Source organism: Macaca fascicularis, chromosome 15 (assembly GCF_037993035.2).
Source record: "Macaca fascicularis isolate 582-1 chromosome 15, T2T-MFA8v1.1".
Classification (NCBI taxonomy): Eukaryota; Metazoa; Chordata; class Mammalia; order Primates; family Cercopithecidae; genus Macaca; species Macaca fascicularis.
Window position 1 is genome coordinate 36,544,615 of NC_088389.1, and position 11,291 is coordinate 36,555,905.

Consider the following 11,291-nt stretch of genomic DNA (forward strand, 5'->3'; position numbering starts at 1 on the left):
TCATGGAGATCAAATGAGAGAATAAAAGTCAAGCACTTAGCCCGTGGTGCATAATAAGTTTTAAATAAGTATACCTTTTCCTCCTTTTCCTTTTTTAAAAATAATATTACCAAATGTCCAGCTTATACACAGTTATAAGACTTAGCTAGCGGGCTAGGTCAGAACTACTAAAAGATCTTTGACAAGCTAAAACTAAGATGCAATTAATGAGATGAAATGAACAAGATAGTTTTAAGTTCAGAAATGGTTACAGAAGTATAAGATAGCTGTGTGGGTGGTTTTCGGTTTTTGGTTTTTGGTTTGCAATCTCATCATTCAACAAAGCTGGGAGTTTTATAGAACTAAAAGCACCATGTAAGCTACTAAAAACAACAACAAAAAAGGCTCATCATTTCTCAGTGTGAATTGACAAAAATGCCAATGCAAATAAAAATAATTATTTTTTATTTTATTTTGTTTGTTTATTTATTTATTTATTTATTTCGAGATGGAGTTTCACTCTTGTTACCCTGGCTGGAGTGCAATGGCATGATCTTGGCTCACTGCAACCTCCGCCTCCTGGGTTCAAGCAATTCTCCTGCCTCAGCCTCCCAAGTAGCTGGGATTACAGGTGTGCACTACCATGCCTGGCTAATTTTGTATTTTTTTAGTAGAGACAGGGTTTCACCATGTTGGCTAGGCTGGTCTTGAACTCCTGATCTCAAGTGATCCACCTGCCTTGGTCTCCTAAAGTGCTAGGATTACAGGCATGAGCCACTGCACCCGACTTATTTTTTAAATGGAAATAATGTTACCTTTAGATCTGGACAAACCTGGGCTTTAACCCCAACTCATCAGCAGAGGAATGAAAGGTCATATAAGAAATAGTGTACATGGTGGCTCAGCTCAGAGCATGGCCTCCAGAGTCAGATGATCTTGTTTAAATCCCAGCTTTAACCCCTACTAGCTGTGCAACCTCAGGCAAGTTATTTGACTTCTCTGTGCTAGCTTCTTCATTGATAAAATGGGAATCAAAATAGCACCTACCTCAGAAGGGTGAGCCCTTTGCACGGTGCCTGGTCGCAAAGGAATTGCTCAGTGTGTGTTAGCTGGTATCATTAGTGACCAGCTGCTTGGCCTTTGACAAGATAATAAGCTGCTCTGAGACTTGGTTTTCTTACCTGGACCATGGACAGGACACATTGCAGGGCTGTTGCAGAGACTAAATGAGAAAGTGTACGTGATGGGTGCCTGGCACAGGTTGGTGCAGAGGGCATAGTAGCTTCTTTCATGATTGAAGGAAACCAAGGGCAACTGTGTCCTCCATGCAGCAGGCGTACCTGGGGTGCTGAGGGCAGAGCTAAGTCTTAGAGTTTGAGACTCTGGACAAGACGAGTCAAACCAGGAGAGCACCCTGAAAGTGTTTCCCCTGTCTGCCATCTGGACCAACCTGGGGCAATTTCAGCATTGGGGGCGAAATGTAGGAAACAGGTCACTTCGAGCTGTGATGGAATCTGGGAGGCAGACCAGATGTGATGCCTGGGGATGGGGTGGGAGGGCAGAGTCAGCTCAAGAACTGTAGGTGCAGCGTTGGGGGACAAGGGACAGGAGGCCTGAGAGGAGAGCTACTGAGGCTCCTCTTCCACTCTGAGGCTGGGGTGAGGCAGGGGAAGACCCAGCTGCACTCACCAGCCTCGCTGTGGGAAAAACCCAACTTTGCTGATGGGTGGGGGGCTTCTGTGAAAATCCAGGCCTCCACTGGCCGTGCTGGCCTGAGGCATTTGCTAACCTCACTTTTGTCAGGTGAGGCCCTGACAGCCTCACCAGGGCCACGGAAGTGCAGCCAGCAGGGATCACCAGGACTTTGCCCCACTCACTCACCTTCCTGAGGTTGAACCAAGATGCTGCCCACAGTGAATCCAGTAATACAAGCAAATGCCAAGCAGGGTGCCAGGCCCATATTGGGGTTGAATCTAAATGAGCCTGTGCCAGTCTCTGCTTCCCAACAGGGAAAATGCAGCCACCTCCCGAGCCAAAAGGGAGTCAAAGCCTCCCCCTGCCTGGAGCTCCACCCTCACACTGGGGCCCCCGCTGCTCTGTGCTTTCTGCATTTACCCTTCAGGGCTTCAGGGTTTTGGGCTTTGTCATAGCTTCCTGCCTTTGTGTTGACCTTGCCAAGTCCCGTTCAAGCTCTCTGAGCACAGCAAAGCGCCCTCCCTCTCCTCTCGCCCCTTTTGTGTGCCTAGCAAAGAGGCTCCTGGTCTAAGGAGAAGGTCCTTGCCGGAGCGTTGGGCTCCAGTCTTGGCCTTGCTGGGCCTCTATCAAGTACGTTCCTTTCTGGTGCCTTCGTCTCCTTGTTTGTAAAGTGAGCAGTAACATCAGAATCCCTTTAATCTGGGGCCCTTTTTGGCCAATGACCAGGTTCTCACGCAGGTATCCCTCCTGGCAAAAGGCAAATGGAAACAGCTTTTTCTCTTTCGAATCTAATGTCACTCTCTCATCCGCCTGTATCAAGGCTTAGGATCTCCTTAGGCTCAGATGACATCCACAGGAATAAATAACACCCAAAGTTGCTACTGGTAGCTTAGGAAGGAGTTGGGAAAGTAGGGAAAGGGATTTAGAAGTAGGAAGAGAACAAAGAAAGTAGAAGAGGAAAGAAGGTATGAGATGTAGAGATAAGAGCCTCATAAGGGACCCCCAAAACAGCCCTCAGAAGGCTGGGCGCAGTGACTCATGCCTATAAGCCTGGCATTTTGGGAGGCTGAGGCTGGTGGATCACCTGAGGTCAGGAGTTCAAGAGCAGCCTGGCCAACATGGTGAAACCCCATCTCTACTAAAAATACAAAAATTAGCCAGGCGTGTTGGGATATGCTTATAATCCCAGCTACTTGGGAGGCTGAGGCAGGAGGATCACTTGCACCTGGGAGGCGGAGACTGCAGTGAGCCAAGATCCAGCCACTGCACTCCAGCCTGGGTGACAGAGGGATATCTCTCTCTCAAAAAAAAAGATAGCCCTCAGATGCACCTGAGCCAAAGCCTCCTCTTCCTCACCCAGAAGATGCTACCCCTGCAAATGGCACACCTCCCAGTCAAGTGTTTGGCGTTAAGCTACAGTCAGGATTCAAGGACAGTCCCTGCAGATCATAGCTGACCCCCCTTTTCCTTGGATAGTCTCTGCCCCACAATGGCAAAGCTGCCCTGACTCAGGGAACTCTCTGTTTTATCACCAGGAAATGCCCAGAGGTGGTGAGAGTGACCAGACGGAAGGCACCGGTTATGTGGAAAGGCACTTACAACAAAGCCATCCTAGGAAATTATTATGCCAAACAGAAAATTACGGTGGGATTGATGGCTTTTGCTATTGGAAGTGGGTGTCACTGATGAAACTGTCCTTGACTATTTCTTGTTCCACTGTCAAGACATTTTTGTGGAGACTCCTGAACTGATGGAGGCCAGCCATGATTTTTTGATTTATTAGATAGAAAAATGTTTTCATGGAACTGTTTTAGTCTCCTTTCTGCTGAGGCCCTAAAATGCTGAGAACAAAATAATAGTAGGTAAGTCCACTCATTCCTACCTCAAAATGAGGGTCTTGGGTTGCAGGAACACATGTCTGTTCCACCCACCAAGCCCAGGGTCAACAGCGTACCCACAACCACCTCCTCCCTAACCACCATGGCTTCCTTTAGAAATTCCACAAGTGCTAGCTGCTAGACAGCCCAGAGTGCATCATTCTTTCTCCTATGCTCTACAGCCCAGGACCAACTACAGAGAGATTTATAGCAAGTTCTAGGTGCAGCGTGACCTAAGCACAGTGGCTTTCCACGCTGGAGCACAGTTGACCACTCTTCCATGGGTTCCTCAGATCACTTCTACTTTTTCTCTCATGGAGGATTTGGCCCTAGAAGTTTTGCTGGTCAGAGCTTGCTCTTCCAAAGGTTGGATATGTTCCAGTTTCAGCTCCCTTGTTCAGAACATATGATGCAGAAAAACTACAATCATTCTTTCTTGAAAGTTCTAGCTCTAGGCCAGGTGCGGGCTCACGCCTGTAATCCCAGCACTTTGGGAGGCCGAGGTGGATGGATCACAAGGTCAGGAGATCGAGACCATCCTGACTAACACAGTGAAACCCCGTCTCTACTAAAAATACAAAAAATTAGCTGGCAGAGGTGGCGGGCGCCTATAGTCCCAGCTACTCAGGAGGCTGAGGCAGGAGAATGGCATGAACCCGGGAGGCGGAGCTTGCAGTGAGCCGAGATCTGGCCACTGCACTCCAGCCTGGGTGACACGGGGAGACTCCGTCTCAAAAAAAAAGAAAAAAAAAAAGTTCTAGCTCTAATATTAGTTATTGAAGATAATCCATTTTGCTTTTTTTGGAGAATTTTCCTTTTTTTTTTTCCAAAATAAAACTGAAAGTCCAATTTTCCTATTTTTTTTTTCTGCCCTCTGGGCCTTTCCCTCTGTATCTCTTCTGAAGAAGCTTCATGGAAAGTTGATTCTTTGCCTTGTATAAAGAGAGTTGAAGGCTTAGGTTGATTTGAGCTTTGCCAAGGTGGGGCTTAAAGAGAGCTCCGTAAAGATCTGATAGTTCTCCAGAGATAACCTTCCCCAACCCAGAGCCCAGCAGCTGTTACTGTTCTGTCATTCACAATACCAATCAAGTTCTAATGTCACTGAATGTGCGGATCCTAGGGACCTATGTGGTCTCTCTAGCAGAGAAAGGTGACTGTGGAGTTTTGACATGTTTACTAGAAGAATCTGTACTCATATAGGTTGGGAGCCACCTAATTAGATTAGGTGAGCCACCCAGCTCACCGAATCCTTTGGCACAAAAGGGGCTAACCCAGCCACGTTGCAGATTGATTTGATCCTGGTGTTTCCAAAAAGAACAGAACATTGCCCAGTGCCCCACAACGGCTTCAGCCATCCAATTCCAGCTCTGCAGAACTAAACTGTAAATCACACATCCTGGTGAAAGCACTCTGCCCTCAGCTCTGAGACAAGAGAGGACTGCTTGTACTCAGCAGCAATAGATCTCTACAAGTGGATTTTGACTTTTAGGAGGTGTAATGTTTGGTTTGTTTTCAAGCAACAATGCATGGAGCCAACTGCAATGCTTTAATCTCTTAACAATGTAAAACCTCACAATGACTCTCCCCTGTACTTAACTCTACCCCACCCTACCCCAGTATTGTTTCCCAAGCTTCAGAGCACAATACATTTTTCTTGAAGTCCCAGAATACTGAAGGATTTCCTGGCCACTACCCACAGAGCCACACTGAAGTCCTTTTTTATATTCCTCAGATGTATTTTCTCCATTTAAAGAATCAGTACTATAAACCCTTGGATTACCACATGCCAATATTAAAAGCGCATTTTATTTTGGTAACAAAGAAAGGGAATCCAAGCAGCAACAAAAAGCGAAAAGAAGTGCCAGTCATTATTACTCACAAAACACCATGATTGGCCAGAAGTGTGATCAGCACATTAAATTCAGTCCACATGAGTTTAGGGTTTGGTCAAGTTGTATGAAACCATCTGGCTTATTCTTCCTCTTCCTGGTAATCTCCATAGCATAGCTTCACAAATAGTCCATAGCTTGGGCTTACAGAAGACTCCAATAAAATGTTTTTATTTTCTTTTCTTTTTTTTCTTTTTTTTTTTTTTGAGACGGAGTCTCGCTCTGTCGCCCAGGCTGGAGTGCAGTGGCCGGATCTCAGCTCACTGCAAGCTCCGCCTCCCGGGTTCACGCCATTCTCCTGCCTCAGCCTCCTCAGTAGCTGGGACTACAGGCGTCCGCCACCTCGCCTGGCTAGTTTTTTGTATTTTTTTTGGTAGAGACGGGGTTTCACCGTGTTAGCCATGATGGTCTCGATTTCCTGACCTCGTGATCCGCCTGTCTGGCCTCCCAAAGTGCTGGGATTACAGGCTTGAGCCACCGTGCCTGGCCTTTTTTTTTTTTTTTTGAGATGGAGTCTTGCTCTGTTGCCCAGGCTGGAGTGCAGTGGCACCATCTCAGCTCACTACAACCTCTGCCTCCCTGGTTCCAGCAATTCTCCTGCCTTAGCCTCCCAAGCAGCTGGGACTACAGGCATGTGCCACCATGCCCAGATAATTTTGGTATTTTTAGTAGAGACCAGGTTTCACCATATTGGCCAGGCTGGTCTCAAACTCCTGACCTTGTGATCCACCTGCCTTGGCCTCCCAAAGTGCTGGGATTACAGGCGTGAGCCACCTTGCCCAGCAATGGGGGACAGCGTGCAATGTTTTTCAAAGGAATAGATAGTTAAAATACCACTAAATACCTACTAGAATGGCCAAAATTGAAAACACTGACAACACCAAATGCTGACAAGGATGTAGAGCAACAGGAACACTTATTCATTGCTGGTAGGAATGCAAAATGGTACAGCCACTTTGGAAGACAATTTGGCAGTTTCTTACAGAACTAAATATACTCTTACCATACGATCCAGCAATCGTGCTCCTTGGTATTCACCCAAGTGAGTTAAAAACTTATGTCTACACAAAAACCTGCACATGGATATTTACAGAAGCTTTATTTCATAATTACCAAAACTTGAAAGCAACCAAGATGTCCTTTGGTAGGTGAATAGAAAAATGAACTAAGCCACATCCAGGTAATGGAATATTATTCTGTGCTAAAAAGAAATGAGCTATCAAGTCATGAAAGATATAAAAGAACCTTAAATGCATCTTACTAAGTAAAAGAAGCCACGCTGAAAAGGCTACATGCTGTATGCTTATATGACGTTCTGGAAAACGTAAAACTATGGAGACAGTAAAAAGGTCAGTGATTGTTTGGGGTTGTTCGGGGAGGGAAGGATTAATAAGCAAAGCTCAGATAATTTTTAGGGCAGTGATGATATTTTGTATGATACTACAATGGTGGATACATGTCATTATACTTTTGTTAAACCCTTAGAATGTACCACACCAAGAGTGAACCCTAATGTAAACTATGGATGTTGGGTGATAGTGATATGTCTGTGTAGCTTCATTGATCGTAACAAATGCACCACTCTGGGGCAAGGATGTTGATAGTGGGGGGATGGGGGCTGTGCAAATGTGGGAGCAGGAGGTATATGGGAATTCCGTACTTTTGGCCCAATTTTTTTGTGAACCTAAAACTTCTCTAAACAACATAGTCCTTTTTTCTTTTTTTTATTTTTTAAATTTTTTTATCTTCTCTTTTCATCTATGTTTACTCAGCCACCAAACGTGGCTTACTGCTAACATAGTCCTTTTTTTAAGATAAAGAAAAAGTAGTTAAAATAAGGTTAAATCAGAAGTTGCTCATTCTAGTATTTGGATGGACTAGTATTTTGGATGATGGTGTGTGGACAATGGGTTGGTGTTTTAGGTGACTAGTGGGAGGCTCATAGGATGACTATGTAACATGAAAGCAGATCTAGATCTCATAACTCATTCTCTGTATCACACAGGACAAAGGAGTTCCGCTGTTTGGGCTTAATGCATCCCCATTGGATCTAAGGGTCACATCACCCTTGTACCTGGTCTGGCAGTAGCAACATTGGGGTTTATGTTAGGGTTTTTGAATTGAGCTCAAGAACAAGTACCCCCTTTGACTGTCCAAAGTCTGAACCAATTGGTAAATTGGACAAAGGGGTAAGGAAGGCAGAGAGCGGTAAATATCACCCTCATTATAGTTAAAGCTCATATTGGAGAATGTGGCTTATATCTGCAGGCCCTGTGCCTCCTAAATATTCAACCCCCAGAGTTAGAAAGACTTGAGCATCCAGGCACCTACAGGCCTCTGGATGTGAAAATAGATCCTGTACTAAGCTTCCTGCAAAACCCAGAGCAGTTGAGAACACATGCTGTCTTGGACTGGCTGGTTCCCAAAAGCCAGAGGAGAGGAAGGATAGGGTAGTGCATGTCTAGTTCTAGCTGCTCTTCCAAAATTGGCAGTCAGGTCAGTCATTCCAGCTTCCCACGGACTGAGTGACTGAATGGTGGAGAGTAGTCAGGGGCATTACACTAACATGAAAACATACCCGGGGTGGGAAGAAATCATTCTTCTACTAACTACAAAATACAGACATGATTATAACAACATGTGATTTCTTTCAGGAATCCCAAAGCTTAAATGTTTTGCTTTTCTTCTTTGTTTCAGATATATTGAGCATTACTTGGAAGAGTTCATAACACCTGCTAATAGGTACTTCAAGGTCGGCCACAAAGTCATATTTTACATTATAGTGGATGATGTCTCCAAGGTGCTGTTTATAGAGCTGGGTCCTCTGCATTCCTTAAAAGTGTTTGAGGTCAAGCCAGAGAAGAGGTGGCAACACATCAGCATGATGCCTGTGAAGATCATCAGGGAGCACATCTTGGCCCACATCCAACACGAGGTCGACTTCCTCTTCTGCATGGATGTAGACCAGGTCTTCCAAGACAATTTTGGGGTGAAGACCCTAGGCCAGTCAGTGGCTCAGCTACAGCCCTGGTGGTACAAGGCAGATCCTGATGACTTTACCTAGGAGAGGCAGAAAGAGTCAGCAGCATGCATTCCATTTGGCCAGGAGGATTTTTATGACCACACAGCCATTTTTGGAGGAACACCCATTCAGGTTCTCGACATCCCCCAGGAGTGCTTTAAGAGAATCCTCCTGGAAAAGAAAAATGACATAGAAGCTGAGTGGCATGATGAAAGCCACCTAAACCAGTATTTCCTTCTCAACAAACCCTCTAAAATCTTATCCCTAGAATACTGCTGGGATTATCATATCAGCCTGCCTTCAGATATTAAAACTGTCAAGCGGTCGTGGCAGACAAAAGAGTATAATTTGGTTAGAAATATCATCTGACTTCAAATTGTGCCAGTAGATTTCTGAATTTGAGAGAGGAGTATTCTGGCTACTTCCTCAGAAAAGTAACACTTAATTTTAAGTTAAAAAAAAAATACTAGGCCGGGCGCGGTGGCTCAAGCCTGTAATCCCAGCACTTTGGGAGGCCGAGACGGGCGGATCACGAGGTCAGGAGTTCGAGACCATCCTGGCTAACACGGTGAAACCCCGTCTCTACTAAAAAATACAAAAAACTAGCCGGGCGAGGTGGCGGGCGCCTGTAGTCCCGGCTACTCGGGAGGCTGAGGCAGGAGAATGGCGTAAAAACCCGGGAGGCAGAGCTTGCAGTGAGCTGAGATCCGGCCACTGCACTCCAGCCTGGGCGACACAGCGAGACTCCGTCTCAAAAAAAAAAAAAAAAAAAATACTAATGAAACACCAACATGGCAAACACATACCATTCCTCCTTGTAACTTGAGGCTTTGTAATGTGGGAGAATGAATCTAGGGTAATCAGATGTAAATTCCCAGTGATTTCTTATCTATTTTGGGTTTGGGGGAAATACTATCAACTGAACCAAAAAGAACTTGTCATAGGCAAAGATAAAGCCAGAAGCACTCTACACATGCCACATAACATCTGGAGAAAAGGGTGCTAAGGGAAGCGTTTGGCAGCAAGATATGATTGTAAGGGGTTGTCCCTTGAGTTCAATGCCTGCCTATTTCCGATGGATCTAAAACAACGTGAAGTTACTGTGCAGCAGAGCTCTCAGTAAAGACACCATTTGCCTTGGCAATCCTCAAAATGCTTCAATAGCAGATTGCTTCAGGCCATCTGTAGTCCGTCCTTTTCTCATCAGGATGTTGTTTGGCTTCTGTGCGAAAAATTGGTGGAGTGTCCTAGTAGATATCATGGTGGTGCGTGATCAGAGTCCCAAGGAACCTGAATGAGCCAAGGTGCCCAGTATGAAGTCAAAACAAAGCCTTGACATGAGTTTGCATGAAATAGCAAACAGAGAGTGGAAGAGAGGAGCCGATCACTGTGGGGCAGTGCCACCCTGGGGGCACTTAGGGTATGGGGTTGGTGCTTAAATACATCACGGATCCAGGCACTGAATGGGAGGAAGTGTGAGTGATTTCCAGCCTCGTTGACCCTATGAATGACAAGCAGCGGGGACTTGAACGGAATATGTTTCTTGTGTTGCCTAAGTGGTATTCAGTCTACCAGACTGCAACTTGCATCTTCTAATCCTCGGCAAAGAGATGTGGATGGTGTCCGAGAAGGCAAAGGCCTGCAGTGGATTGAAGAGGCTTGCAAGCAGTTCCGTTTCTAGGATGTGGGCTTCATCAGAGGACACTCAGTCATCAGCTGGTCTCACCACTTAGTTAGTCTAAACCTCAGGGTTCCTCAGCCCCTCATACCCCAACTTGGAGGGCTGAAATCCAGGAGTAGACTGCAGAAACAGCCCTCCCATCAAGTAACCTCTTGTTTTCTCCTGCTCCATCTGCACTGTGGAAGTGTAACAATTAGACATGCTTGGCAAAACGGTTAATTGATTTTGTAACAGAAGCATGAGCCATAACAATGGGAGATCTAGTTATCATGACTGAACAGTTTAACATTCAATTCCCTTCTCTAAGAGAAGCTGTGATATCCTACATATTATTTAAAGTTAACCAAATCAATGTAAAGGAAGTTAGGAGGCAACATGTACATATGCACATATCTTTGTATTTTGCTTGTGTTCCAGTCTAGGTCATTTGTTTCTATTTTCAAGCAATTTATTTGAAAAGCCATTGCACTAGCCTGTTGTATACTGCAATGAGCTTCTTTTATAAAATGAAACTTAGATTTTTCTTGACCATTTCACTGTGCCTCCTACTTCATTTCTTGCCAAAAAGTCTGACATCCAACAAAACAAAACAAAACAAAAACTCTGAATTAGTGGGCTTTAAAAAGGAAAAAGTAGGGCTTTGAAAAAGGAAAAGTAGATCACACATCAGTTAAGACTCCTGCTTCTCTATTAGTCAGATTGTCTTGGATTCAGTCTGGAGTAGGGAGAGTTTAAGGGTTTTTAAGTCCTGAACCAAAGAAATGATTTAGCCTGAAAGTTTAGAGCAAAGAACTCATGTTTACTTTTAAGTGAATTTCTTGATTTTTAAAAAAATTTTAGTTAAAGTTTAAATCTCCAATGGACAAATTCATGATCTTGTTCATCGTTATTACTAAACTTTTTAAAAATTTTCCCAACTTACAATTAAATAAATTATTTTCTTAGTATATTCTGGTCTGGTCATGGATTGTGCATTTCCTCCCAAAGATATTCAAAATTGTCAATTAGAGAATTTTAGGTTTTCAGACTCAGAAAAGTCCTCACGCAATTCTGAAAATGTGTCCACTATTACAAAAATAGAACAGACTTGGGATTCCCAAATTTTTGTTTGTTTTTGAGACAGGGTCTCACTCTGTCACCCACGCTGG

General features: G+C 44.6%; 1 pseudogene across 1 annotated transcript in view; it reads left to right on the plus strand.

Moving 5' to 3' along the window:
• GGTA1 (glycoprotein alpha-galactosyltransferase 1 (inactive)) overlaps positions 1 to 11,057 on the plus strand; it is a 61,495-nt pseudogene extending 50,438 nt beyond the window's left edge. Inside the window, exons 7-8 of the transcript NR_132148.2 lie at positions 8,138 to 8,916; positions 9,229 to 11,057. The product of NR_132148.2 is annotated as a glycoprotein alpha-galactosyltransferase 1 (inactive) (transcript). The remainder of the gene's footprint in view (positions 1 to 8,137; positions 8,917 to 9,228) is intronic.
• Positions 11,058 to 11,291: the final 234 nt, after the last annotated feature.